Source organism: Atractosteus spatula (genome assembly GCF_055471065.1).
Source record: "Atractosteus spatula isolate fAtrSpa1 chromosome 10 unlocalized genomic scaffold, fAtrSpa1.hap1 SUPER_10_unloc_18, whole genome shotgun sequence".
Taxonomy (NCBI): Eukaryota; Metazoa; Chordata; class Actinopteri; order Semionotiformes; family Lepisosteidae; genus Atractosteus; species Atractosteus spatula.
Window position 1 is genome coordinate 323,108 of NW_028296621.1, and position 13,938 is coordinate 337,045.

The 13,938-nt window shown below is 44.2% G+C and overlaps 1 pseudogene; it reads right to left on the reverse strand.

The window, feature by feature from the left end:
- Positions 1 to 3,972: 3,972 nt before the first annotated feature.
- On the reverse strand, positions 3,973 to 4,091 carry LOC148812696 (5S ribosomal RNA; annotated as a pseudogene).
- Positions 4,092 to 13,938: the final 9,847 nt, after the last annotated feature.

A 13,938-nucleotide genomic window follows, 5' to 3' on the forward strand; every position in this document is an offset into this window, starting at 1 on the left:
CAGAACGCGGCCAGGGATGGCATCAGGGACAGGAGCCTTGCGTGGATTGGTCTTTTTAAGAAACTTTACAAACATCCGCTCTGGATACAATCAGTGGGTTTCCGTTTTGGATTTCTGGAATCTTCCTGACTGGATCTGCGTTGCTGACCTCAAACCGAGCATAGAATGAATTTAGCTCATCAGGAAGAGAGGCAGACTGTTGTGCGATATACAGTGGTGTGAAAAAGTGTTTGCCCCCTTCCTGATTTCTTATTTTTTTGCATGTTTGTCACACTGAAATGTTTCACCACTGTTCCATGTTTTGTGGATAATGGCTCTCACTGTGGTTCGCTGAAGTCCCAAAGCTTTTGAAATGGCTTTATAACTTTTTCCAGACTGATAAATCTCAATTACTCTGTTTCTCATTCGTTCCTGAATTTCTTTGGGTCGCAGCATGATGTCTAGCTTTTGAGGATCTTTTGTCTACTTCACTTTGTCAGGCAGGTCCTATTTAAGTGATTTCTTGATTGAGAACAGGTGTGGCAGTAATCAGGCCTGGGTGTGGCTAGAGAAATTGAACTCAGCTTTCCAAAGATGTGATAAACCACAGTTGATTTATGTTTTAACAGGGGGGGCAATCACTTTTTTCACACAGGGCCATGTAGGTTTGGATTTTTTTCCCCTTAATAATAAAAACCTTCATTTAAAAACTGCATTTTGTGTTTACTTGTGTTATCTTTGTCTAATATTTCAATTTGTTTGATGATCTGAAACATATCAGTGTGACAAACATGCAAAAAAATAAGAAATCAGGAAGGGGGCAAACACTTTTTCACACCACTGTAGCTGGGTTGCGTTTTGTAGTCTGTAATGGTGCGTATACCACTCCACATTGTCCGTGTGTTGCAGCCGTGATAATATGACTCTAGTTTTACTCTGTAGTTGTATTTAGCTCTTTTGATGGCTTTCCTGAGGTTGTATCTGGATTTTTTGTATTTACCCATATCGCCAGAATTGAAAGCAGCTGTCCTAGCTTTCAGTTTGGCACGTATCTCACCATTTATCCACTGTTTCTGATTTGGATATGTGCGAACAGTAATCCTGGGAACCACGTCTTCAATACATTCGCTGATGTAGCCAGTAACATAGTCCGTATACAGATTGATATTATTTTCGGCAGCTTCGCGGAAGATCTGCCAGTCAGTGGTAGCAAAACAGTGATTTAGTATAAAATCTGATTCATCCGACCAACGTTGAATGGTTCTTAACGCTGGCCTCTCCTGTTTAAGCTTCTGCTTGTAAACGGGAAGTAGCAGAACGGAGGCGTGATCAGATTTGCCGAAAGGAGGAGGGGGGAGGGCTTTGTAACCATCCCGGAAGGGAGTGTAAACATTGACCAACGTGTTTGTTCCGTGCGTCGGGCAATCGATGTATTCATGTAGATTAGGCATTGTTTTTTTCAAGTTCGCACTGTTGAAATCACCCGCTATGATGAATGCCCCCTCAGGATGTGTATTCTCCTGTCTGTTAAGGTGAGAGTGTAGTTCATCCAGTGCCTTTGTGTAATTTGCCTGTGGTGGAATATACACCACTGTGAGAACTACCGATGTGAACTCCCTCGGGAGATAGAAAGGGCGACATTTTATTGTCAAATGTTCAAGATGTGTAGAGCAAGATGTTGAAATAATCTCCACGTCTGTACACCAGGAATTGTTTACCATGAAGCATACCCCGCCCCCTTTGCTCTTACCCGAATCCGTTGTTCTGTCCTGACGGTGAACAGAAAATCCTCCCGGGAGGATAGCAGAGTCCGGAACAGACGGGTCAAGCCAGGTTTCAGTTAATGCCAGCACATTGCTGTTCTTGATGTCCCGTTGGAAAGTAAGTCTTGCTCTCTGTTCACCCAGTTTATTGTCCAGTGACTGAACATTAGCAAGAAGTATACTCGGGGCTGGGAGCGATTTGCTGCGTTGCCTCAATCTTACCAGAACGCCTGCCCGTTTACCCCTCTTCCTATGATGCCGTCTTCTTCCCAGTACAGGTACAGGTGAGACACCACAGTCCAGATAGTCGGCAGTAATTATTGGTGTAGATTTAACTGTGCCAATATTCGATCTTATGTTTATAAGTGTTTGTCGGTTATAACTAATCACTGAGCAAGCAGTATGTGCAGTTAGCAGTACGAAAAACAACAAAAAATAAAAAAATAGACAAGGACGAATGGGAGCTCGCAGGACGGCAGCCTTCCCTGTCGGCCCCATCTTGCATGTTTTCTCCTGTGTCTCGGTGCAGTGTCAGTGAACTGTAGCATCCACTCAGTTTGTGAATATTGGGGTGACAAGTGCTCTGTGCTAGTCTATCTAGGTGCTATAAAATCCCTTTCATTTGTAGGAGAACAAGTCTTGTTCTGCATCTGCAGTTCATGCTTTTCTGATCACTGTGGCTGAACATTTCCTTTTGTTGGATTCAGAACCTCACCCGGACAGAAACTAGGATGAAAATTATTTTATTATTTTCAGTTCCTTTTCACGTTATCTATGTTCAGGCAACTCAAGTGTGTTTGACTACTTGGTGTATATCTAGTTTAAAAAATGAGCTTTGACAATTTAATTTAGACAAGGTTATTGATGATATTTCCTTGCTATCTCAAAATTAAATTTTTAAGCCTCTTATGTATGAATATTATTTCCTTTTGAATTCTCCTCTAAGATCACATTAAAGGTTTTATTCTCTTCTCCTGTGTTTTCAGGGTCAGAGGCCAGTGCTCTCCCTGAAGCTGGGGAAAGGGCTCCTCTTGAACAGCAGCACAGTGAGGGGGAGTGGGGCTCCAGTCTGATGCAGGAGACAGAGCTCACTGCTGCAGAAGAGAAAGAAGCACTCAGTGAGCAGCACACAGACAGCAGACAGAGTGTCAAGGATCTGGACTCTGTGCCCATGATGAAGGCAGAGCCGGAGAGTGAGACACCTGGGCTCTTAGTAGCTGAGGACTTTACAAAGAAGATTAATAATCTAGATACTAACAATATTAGACAAGGTTGTAAAGAACTTGACTGTGACTCTGTACAAAATCACAAAAAACAACTGTATGCATTTAATCTTAAAAAGCAGGATGTGGATCCTCAGTTGATTGACCCTGCAGATCAGCAGACTGATGTACCTGAAGAGAACAGTACTGAGTCACACACAGAGTTAGGACAGGGAGGAACAACAGCAGCTCCTACAGCGCTTGATGATAATAAGGCCTTGTTCTGTTAGAGTGGAGAGACTGTCATTGCAGAAGTGTTTTAAACAAATGAATAATGCTTTAGTATATAAGAACTTTACAGAGATGTATAATAATGTGGACACTAAGATTATATCAAAGATTATATCTGATGTGCTTGGTCCAATATCAGATATGGAAGAGTTACGACACCACGAACTGCGTGGCTGCGATAGGATCCCAGTTCGAAAGGAGTCGATGATACTGCTGGTTCTCGGTTTCTTTTAGTTAGAGGTCCGGAGAGGCATTTCAAGCTGGTTCCGGACATTCATTCCCTTTTCAAAGTCAGTTGTTTTGCTGTAGTCTGCATTATTTAGGCTGATTATCGAGGTTAGCCTTTATTTGGTCATGGGGACCTCGGTACTGTATGCTAATTCTAAAGACAGTTTCACCCATTTTCTGATTGCTAGGTTCTGTACCAGTGCAGACATGTCAAACAGTGAATGGCTGTACCTCTATTGTATCCGTGCTCAATGAATGAAATCAGTAATAAATGAATATATGTATAGTTGTACGAAAAACAAGTGGTTTATCGACTCATCTTCATTTGTAGATTTCGAGGCAGCTTCGATATTCGTTTTACAAACGGGGTTTTTTTTATATGGGTCACACACATGCCATAGCAACAAAACATCTCTAGAGATGAGGCTATAGATCACCTTTCCATCCTCCAGGTTTTCCTCCCAAAGCCTACGGCACCAATGGCGACCCCTGCTGGCCGAGAGAGCAAAAGCTTGCAGCACCAGGTATTCCCAGGCGGTCTCCCATCCAAGTACTAACGAGACCCGACCCTGCTTAGCTTCTGAGATCAGACGAGATCGGGCGCGTTGAGGGTGGTGTGGCCGCAAGTGAAAGCAGTGGCGCCTGACTCGCTACTTGAAGCTGTGTGTGGCTGGGGCTCCGTGCTCCCCGAGCAGGACTGAAGGATCGATCGTGTGCAACTCTTTGGAAAGGAGCTTCATTCCAAATCGCATTGCGTGCCTGGATGTTGGCGAATGTGCTCCCTAGTGTTGGCTTGTCTCGCACTGGAGGAGGACAAACAAACTGCACGGAGGAGCACAAGGCAAGTCTTCACAAGACAAAAACCTCCAGTGCACAGCACTCTGAAAACATTTCTGGGCTGTCGCGTGTTTATTTCAGCACATAAAGCGCACCAGTCCAACACGTCGGCCGGGCGCGCGGCGCCTCCGCCCTCTTGTGGCCTTGCGGCGTCAGAGCAAGAGGTTCCTTCTCGCTGCCTTTCCGCTGTGTTGCAGAGCCCCGAGAGGGAACCTGGAGCGCACACTTTGCGGGGGGCGGGGGACCGCGTTCGCGCTCTGCCCCCGGTCTCTTGCGCAAGGACTAAATCTCACGGCGCCAGCCAGCGGCCAGGAGACAAGTACAATATCGCAGGACAGGAGGGCCTCGTCATTGATTGTTACATATGAGACGCTGATTAGGAGGAGACCCCGACTGATTGGTAAAGGGGAACACTAACACCAGAGTGACACCTCCGGCATCTCTTTTTGAGAGACGCCTTGGAATTTCTTAATGGCCAAGGAGGGTCGGGACCTCGGTTTTACGCCTCCCCCGAAGAGCGGCGCCTGTTTGTGCAGCAGAGTGTTGCCATCAGGATGCTGGGGCATAAGAAAGCCACACAGACCGCAGGGTGAGCGCTCCCTACTGGTCCCAGTCACACCTCTTGCAGGAGCAGCAGCAACCTGAGCTTTTCTGGGGGGAATCTCCCATCCGGGTGCCAGCTAGGCTCACACCTGCTGGGCTGCCGTGGGTGAGCCCAGTCGAGAGTCGCAGGGTGAGATCTAGTCACCGGGGAGAAACGATACAAGCGAAGGATTACTCGGCTCCCAGCACTTGAAAACACTGACAAATGACTCGTTCCGGCCGGAACTGAATGTACCTGCATGTGTCGTGTCGTCTTCTTCCCCTGCCCCGTTGTGTTTGCTGTATTGTCTTTGAAGCCGGCCCCCGAGACAAGACGGGCTGTTCCTGTGCCCCAATTAACACTTTACAGGTGCCATTCCCCGGCTTTGTGGCCATTGTCGGTGGTCACACACTCTATTATTATTATTATAATTATTATTATTATTATTATTGAGAGACAGGCTCACTGTCTGTTCCTCAGGCTGGGACAGGAGATCACAAACTGTTTTTTTATTATTGAGAGACGGGCTGACTGTCTGTTCCCCAGGCTGGGACAGTGGATCACACTCTTTATTATTATTACTGAGAGACAGGCTCACTGTCTGTATCTCAGGCTAGGACAGGAGATCAAACAGTTTATTAATATAATTGAGAGATAGGCTTACTGTCTCTTCCTTTGGGCTGGGACAGGACATCACACACTGTATTATTATTATTGAGAGACAGGCTCACTGTCTGTTCCTCAGGCTGGGACAGGAGATCACAAACTGTATTTTTATTATTGAGAGACAGGCTCACTGTTCCTCAGGCTGCGACAGGAGATCACACTGTATTATTATTATTGAGAGTCTGGCTCACTGTTCCCCAGGCTGGGACAGGAGGTCACACACTGTATTATTATTATTGAGAGACAGGCTCACTGTCTGTTCCTCAGGCTAGGACAGGAGGTCACACACTGTATTATTCTTATTGAGGGAAAGGCTCACTCTCTGTTCCTCAGGCTTGGACAGGAAGTCACACACTGTATTATTATTAATGAGGGAAAGACTCACTGTCTGTTCCTCAGGCTGGGACAGAAGATCACACACTGTATTTGTATTATTGAGAGACAGACTCACTGTTCCTCAGGCTGGGACAGGAGATCACACTGTATTATTATTATTGAGAGTCTGGCTCACTGTTCCCCAGGCTGGGGCAGGAGGTCACACACTGTATTATTATAATTGAGAGGCAGGCTCACTGTCTCTTCCTCAGGCTGGGACAGGAGGTCACACACTGTATTTTTATTATTTTGAGAGACTGGCTCACAGTCTGTTCCTCAGGCTTGGACAGGAAGTCACACACTGTATTATTATTATTGAGAGACAGGCTCACTGTCTGTTCCTCAGGCTAGGACAGGAGATCACACACTGTATTATTATTATCGAGAGACCTGCTCTTTCCTGACTGTTCCTTAGGCTGGGACAGGAGATCATAATCTGCTTTATTATTATTGAGAAACCGGCTCACTCCTATCTGTTCCTCAGGTTGGGACAGGAGATCACACACTGTATTATTATTAATGAGAGACGGGCTGACTGTCTGTTCCCCAGGCTAGGACAGTGGATCACACACTATATTATTATTACTGAGAGACAGGCTCACTTTCTGTTCCCCAGACTGGGACAGGAGATCACACTCTGTATTATTATTATTGAGAGAGAGGCTCACTGTCTGTGTCTCAGGCTGGGACAGGAGATCACACAGTTTATTAATATTATTGAGAGATAGGCTCACTGTTTCTTCCTTTGGGCTGGGACAGGAGATCACAAACTGTATTATTATTATTGAGAGACAGGCTCACTGCCTGTTCCTCAGGCTGGGACAGGAGATCACACTGTATTATTATTATTGAGAGACAGGTTCACTGTCTGTTCCTCAGGCTAGTACAGGTGATCACGCACTGTATTATTATTATTGAGATATAGGCTCACTGTCTGTTCCTCTTGCTGGGACTGGAGATCACACACTGTTCTATTATTATTGAGAGACATGCTCACTGTTTGTTCCTCAGACTGGGACAGTACATTCCACACAAGGTTATTATTATTGAGAGACAGGTTCACTGTCTGTTCCTCAGGCTAAGACAGGAGATCACACACTGTATTATTATTATTGAGAGTCAGGCTCACTGTTCCTCAGGCTGGGACAGGAGATCACACTGTATTATTATTATTAAGAGACAAGCTCACTGTTCCTCAGGCTGGGACAGGAGGTGACACACTGTATTATTATTATTGAGAGACAGGCTCGCTGTTCCTCAGGCTGGGAAAGGAGGTAACACACTTTATTATTATTATTGAGAGAGAGGTTCACTGTCTGTTACTCATGCTGGGACAGGAAGTCACACACTGTATTATTATTATTGAGAGACAGGCTCACTGTCTGTTCCTCAGGCTGGGACAGGAGGTCACACACTGTATTATTATTATTGAAAGACAGGTTCACTGTCTGTTCCTCAGGCTAGTACAGGTGATCACGCACTGTATTATTGTTATTGAGATATAGGCTCACTGTCTGTTCCTCTTGCTGGGACTAAAGATCACACAGTTCTATTATTATTGAGAGAAATGCTCACTGTTTGTTCCTCAGACTGGGACAGGACATTCCACACAAGGTTATTATTATTGAGAGACAGGTTCACTGTCTGTTCCTCAGGCTAAGACAGGAGATCACACACTGTATTATTATTATTGAGAGTCAGGCTCACTGTTCCTCAGGTTGGGATAAGAGATCACACTGTATTATTATTATTAAGAGACAAGCTCACTGTTCCTCAGGTTGGGATAAGAGATCACACTGTATTATTATTATTAAGAGACAAGCTCACTGTTCCTAAGGCTGGGACAGGTGATGACACACTGTATTATTATTATTGAGAGACAGGCTCGCTGTTCCTCAGGCTGGGACAGGAGGTCACACACCTTATTATTATTATTGAGAGAGAGGCTCACTGTCTGTTCCTCATGCTGGGACAGGAAGTCACACACTGTATTATTATTATTGAGAGACTGGCTCACTGTCTGTTCCTCAGGCTGGGACAGGAGGTCACACACTGTATTATTATTATTATTGAGAGACAGGTTCACTGTCTGTTCCTCAGGCTGGGACAGGAGATCACACACTGTATTATTATTATTGAGAGATAGGCTCACTGTCTCTTCTTTTGGGCTGGGACAGGAGGTCACAAACTGTATTATTATTATTATTGAGAGACAGGTTCACTGTCTGTTCCTCAGGCTAGTACAGGTGATCACGCACTGTATTATTGTTATTGAGAGACAGGCTCGCTGTTCCTCAGGCTGGGACAGGAGGTCACACACCTTATTATTATTATTGAGAGAGAGGCTCACTGTCTGTTCCTCATGCTGGGACAGGAAGTCACACACTGTATTATTATTATTGAGAGACAGGCTCACAGTCTGTTCCTCAGGCTGGGACAGGAGGTCACACACTGTATTATTATTATTATTGAGAGACAGGTTCACTGTCTGTTCCTCAGGCTGGGACAGGAGATCACACACTGTATTATTATTATTGAGAGATAGGCTCACTGTCCCTTCTTTTGGGCTGGGACAGGAGATCACACACTGTATTATTATTACTGACAGAGAGGTTCACTGTCTCTTCCTCAGGCTGGGACAGGAGGTCACGCACTGTATTATTATTATTGAGATATAGGCTCACTGTCTGTTCCTCTTGCGGGGACTGGAGATCACACACTGTTCTATTATTACTGAGAGACATGCTCGCTGTTTTCTCCTCAGACTGGGACAGGACATTCCACACAAGGTTATTATTATTGAGAGACAGGTTCACTGTCAGTTCCTCAGGCTAAGACAGGAGATCACACACTGTATTATTATTATTGAGAGTCGGGCTCACTGTTCCTCAGGCTGGGACAGGAGATCACACTGTATTATTATTATTAAGAGACGGGCTCGCTGTTCCTCAGGCTGGGACAGGAGGTCACACACTTTATTATTATTATTGAGAGAGAGGCTCACTGTCTGTTCCTCAGGCTGGGACAGGAGATCAAACTGTATTATTATTATTGAGAGACAAGCTCACTGTTCCTCAGGCTGGGACAGTAGATCACACTGTATTATTATTGTTGAGAGTCTGGCTTACTGTTCCCCAAGCTGGGACAGGAGGACACACACTGTATTATTATTATTGAGAGACAGGCTCACTGTCTGTTCCTCAGGATGGGACAGGAAGTCACACACTGATTATTATTGAGAGACAGGCTCACTGTCTGTTCCTCAGGCTGGGACAGGAGGTCACACACTGTATTATTATTATTATTGAGAGACAGGCTCACTGTCTGTTCCTCAGGCTGGGACAGGACGTCACACACTGTATTTTTATTATTATTGAGAGACAGGATCACTGTCTGTTCCTCAGGCTAAGACAGTGGATTACTATTATTATGAGACAGATTTACTGTCTGATCCCTGGCTGGGAAAGGAGATCACACACTGTAATATTATTATTGAGTGGCAGGCTCACTGTCTCTTCCCCAGGCTGGGACAGGAGGTCACACACTGTATTATTATTATTGAGAGACAGGCTCACTGTCTGTTCCTCAGGCTGGGATAGGAGGTCACACACTGTATTATTATTATTGAGAGACAGGCTCACTGTCTGTTCCTCAGAATATTGCAGGAGATCACGCACTATTCTATTATTACTGAGTGACATGCTCATTGCTTGATCCTCAGACTGGGACAGGACATTCCACACTAGGGTATTATTATTGAGAGACAGGATCACTGTCTGTTCCTCAGGCTGAGACAGGAGATCACACACTGTATTATTATGATTGAGAGACAGGCTCACTGTCTCTTCTTTAGGGCTGGGACAGGAGATCACACACTGTATTATTACTACTGATAGAGAGGTTCACTGTCTCTTCCTCAGGCTGGAAATGGAGGTCACACACTGTATTATTATTATTGAGAGACAGGTTTACTGTCTGTTCCCCAGGCTGAGACAGGAGATCACACACTGTATTATTATGATTGAGAGACAGGCTCACTGTCTCTTCTTTAGGGCTGGGACAGGAGATCACACACTGTATTATTACTACTGATAGAGAGGTTCACTGTCTCTTCCTCAGGCTGGAAATGGAGGTCACACACTGTATTATTATTATTGAGAGACAGGTTCACTGTTACTCAGGCTGGGACAGGAGATCACACTGTATTATTATTATTATTAAGAGACAAGCTCACTTTCCTCAGGCTGGGACAGGAGATGACACACTGTATTGTTATTATTGAGAGACAGGCTCGCTGTTCCTCAGGCTGGGACAGGAGGTCACACACTTTATTATTATTAATGAGAGAGAGGCTTACTGTCTGTTCCTCAAGCTGGGAGAGGAGGTCACACACTGTATTATTATTATTATTGAGAGACAGGTTCACTGTCTGTTCCTCAGGCTGGGACAGGAGATCACACACTGTATTATTATTATTGAGAGATTGGCTCACTGTCTCTTCTTTTGGGCTGGGACAGGAGATCACACACTGTATTATTATTACTGACAGAGAGGTTCACTGTCTCTTCCTCAGGCTAGGACAGGAGGTCACACACTGTATTATTATTATTGAGAGACAGGTTCACTGTCTGTTCCTCAGGCTAGTACAGGTGATCACGCACTGTATTATTATTATTGAGATATAGGCTCACTGTCTGTTCCTCTTGCTGGGACTGGAGATCACACTCTGTTCTATTATTATTGAGAGACATGCTCACTGTTTGCTCCTCAGACTGGGACAGGACATTCCACACAAGGTTATTATTATTGAGAGACAGGTTCACTGTCTGTTCCTCAGGCTAAGACAGGAGATCACACACTGTATTATTATTATTGAGAGTCAGGCTCACTGTTCCTCAGGCTTGGACAGGAGATGACACACTATTATTATTATTGAGAGACAGGCTCGCTGTTTCTCAGGCTGGGACAGGAGGTCACACACTATATTATTATTATTGAGAGACATGCTCACTGTTTGTTCCTAAGACTGGGACAGGACATTCCACACAAGGTTATTATTATTGAGAGACAGGTTCACTGTCTGTTCCTCAGGCTAAGACAGGAGATCACACTGTATTATTATTATTAAGAGACAAGCTCACTGTTCCTCAGGCTGGGACAGGAGATGACACACTGTATTATTATTATTGAGAAACAGGCTCGCTGTTCCTGAGGCTGGGACAGGAAGTCACACACTGTATTATTATTATTATTGAGAGACAGGCTCACTGTCTGTTCCTCAGGCTGGGACAGGAGACCATACTGTATTATTATTATTGAGAGACAAGCTCACTGTTCCTCAGGCTGGGACAGTAGATCACACTGTATTATTATGACTGAGAGTCTGGCTCACTGTTCCCCAGGCTGGGACAGGAGGTCACACACTGTATTATTATGATTGAGAGACAGGCTCACTGTCTGTTCCTCAGGCTGGAACAGGAGATGACACACTGTATTATTATTATTGAGAGACAGGCTCACTGTCTGATCCTCAGGCTGGGACAGGAAGTCACACACTGGATTATTATTATTGAGAGACAGGTTTACTGTCTGTATTCCAGGCATGGACAGGAGATCACACTGTATTATTATTATTGAGAGACAAGCTCACTGTTCCTCAGGCTGAGTCAGTAGATCACACTGTATTATTATGACTGAGAGTCTGGCTCAGTGTTCACCAGGCTGGGAGAGGAGGTCACACACTGTATTATTATTATTGAGAGACAGGCTCACTGTCTGTTCCTCAGGCTGGGATAGGAGGTCACACACTGTATTATTATAATTGAGAGACAGGCTCAATGTCTGTTCCTCTGGCTGGGACTGGAGATCACACACTATTCTATTATTATTGAGAGACATGCTCATTGTTTGTTCCTCAGACTGGGACAGGACATTCCACACTAGGTTATTATTATTGAGAGACAGGATCACTGTCTGTTCCTCAGGACTGGAGATCACACACTGGATTATTGTTATTGAGAGACAGGTTTACTGTTCTTCAGGCTGGGGCAGGAGATCACACTGTATTATTATTATTGAGAGACAAGCTCACTGTTCCTCAGGCTTGGACAGGAGATGACACACTGTATTATTATTATTGAGAGACAGGCTCACTGTTCTTCAGGCTGAGAAATAATAATACACAATAATACACACTGTATTATTATTATTGAGAGACAGGCTCACTGTCTGTTCCTCTGGCTGGGACAGGAAGTATCACACTGGATTATTATTATTGAGAGACAGGCTCACTGTACCTGAGGCTGGGACATGAGATCACACTGTATTATTATTATTGAGAGTCTGGCACACAGTTCCCCAGGCTGGGACAGGAGGTCACACACTGTATTATTATTATTGTGAGATAGGCACACTGTCTGTTTCTCAGGCTGGGACAGGAGGTCACACACTATATTATTATTATTGAGAGACAGGCTCACTGTCTGTTCCTCAGGCTGGGACAGGAGATCACACACTGTATTATTATTATCGAGAGACCTGCTCTTTCCTGATTGTTCCTTAGGCTGGGACAGCAGATCATAATCTGCTTTATTATTACTCAGAGACTGGCTCACTCCTGTCTGTTCCTCAGGCTGGGACAGGATATCACACACTGTATTATTATTATTGAGAGACGGGCTGACTGTCTGTTCCTCAGGCTGGGACAGTGGATCACACACTATATTATTATTACTGAGAGACAGGCTCACTTTCAATTCCCTAGACTGGGACAGAAGATCACACACTGTATTATTACTGAGAGACAGGTTCACTGTCTATTCCTTATGATGGGACAGGAGATCACGTTCTGTATTATTATTATTGAGAGACAGGCTCACTGTCTGTTCCTCAGACTGGGACAGGAGATCACACAGTTTATTAATATTATTGTTGAGAGACATGCTCACTGTCTCTTCCTCAGGCTGGGACAGGAGGCCACACACTGTATTATTATCATTATTGAGAGACAGGTTCACTGTCTGTTCCTCAGGCTGGGACAGGAGATCACACACTGTATTATTATTATTGAGAGACAGGCTCACTGTTCCTCAGGCTGGGACAGGAGATCACACTGTATTATTATTATTATTGAGAGACTAGCTCACTGTTCCTCAGGCTGGGACAGGAGATCACACTGTATTATTATTATTGACAGATAAACTCACTGTTCCTCAGGCTGGGACAGTAGATCACATTGTATTATTATCATTGAGAGTCTAGTTCTCTGTTCCCCAAACTGGAACAGGAGGTCACACACTGTATTATTATTATTGAGAGACAGGCTCACTGTTCCTCAGGCTGGGACAGGAGATCACACTGTATTATTATTATTGAGAGTCTAGTTCACTGTTCCCTAAGCTGGGACAGGAGGTCACACACTGTATTATTATTATTGAGAAACAGGCTCACTGTGTGTTCCTCAAGCTGGGACAGTAGATCACACTGTATTATAATTATTGAGTGGCTGACTCACAGTTTCCCAGGCTGGGATAGGAGATCACACACTGTATTATTAGTATTATTGAGAGACAGGCTCGCTGTCTGCTCCTCAGGCTGGGACAGGAGATCACACACTGTTGTAGTGTGCTCTCACAAAGCACCAGTTCTGTAGGGGTTTGGGCATTTACTGGGACAATTATTAATTGTGGCAGTAAATCACAAAATTGATTATTTTAATGGTCTTAGAATCTAACCATGCGATATAACTCAAACAACGCACACACAGGTACTAATACACGAGGATGCATTTATTATTATATAGAATATGCATGTAAACCTAACAGATCTTATCGTAAGGGTTATCAGAATACAAAAGATATAAATTCATTCAGTTACAAAAAGTTACATATATCAAGAGGACATAAGTTCGGTATATCATTCATTTAGACCGTATCGTAATTGAACTTGTTTACAACTTCTACATTAGATACTCAAAACAAGTACATAACCTTTGGAATTAAATTGATATCAACTG